The 593-nt window shown below is 34.6% G+C and overlaps 1 non-coding gene across 1 annotated transcript; it reads right to left on the bottom strand.

Annotated features, from left to right (window-relative positions):
* LOC112440236 (U7 small nuclear RNA) lies at positions 1–65 on the bottom strand. The gene has a single exon (XR_003028412.1). It is a non-coding gene; the product is annotated as a U7 small nuclear RNA (small nuclear RNA).
* Positions 66–593: the final 528 nt, after the last annotated feature.

Raw genomic sequence — 593 nt, 5'->3', positions numbered from 1 at the left:
CAAGGATGGTATACAGTGAAAACTGGAAACCCTGTTAGATAAATTCTAAAAGAGCTGTCACACTCAACTCTATATTCTACAACGGCAGTAACTAAACAGTATGGTACTGCCTCAGAACAGACAGACACATCTATGGAACAAAATAAAGAATCCAGAAATAAACTGAAACACATCTGGGAATGTAATACATCATATAGATGCCATCCCAATTGAGTAAAGAGAAAGTGGATTATTTGATCGGTGGTGTTGAATCAACACAGAAGAAGCCATCTTGAAAAGATAAAGTTGGATCCGTGCCTCACACCTTACACCTGGATAAATTCCAAATGTAAGAAATCAAAACCCCAAAATAGTAGAAGAAAGCATGAGAGGATATTTAATAAGTTGAGATGGGAACAACTTATCCAACATAAGATTCAGACATTATAAAAGAATAGGTTAATAAAATTCTATCATGAAAACATAAAATGAAAATTCTCTGTGCAATAAACATTACAAGCAAAGTCAAAAAGACAAATGACAAATCAGGAAAAAATCTACTTCCTCCATCACAGACAAAGACCTAATTTCCCCACCATGCATGTTTTCATGCA

Source organism: Pan paniscus, chromosome 5, assembly GCF_029289425.2.
Source record: "Pan paniscus chromosome 5, NHGRI_mPanPan1-v2.0_pri, whole genome shotgun sequence".
Classification (NCBI taxonomy): domain Eukaryota; kingdom Metazoa; phylum Chordata; class Mammalia; order Primates; family Hominidae; genus Pan; species Pan paniscus.
This window is presented reverse-complemented; position numbering and strand designations above follow the sequence as displayed.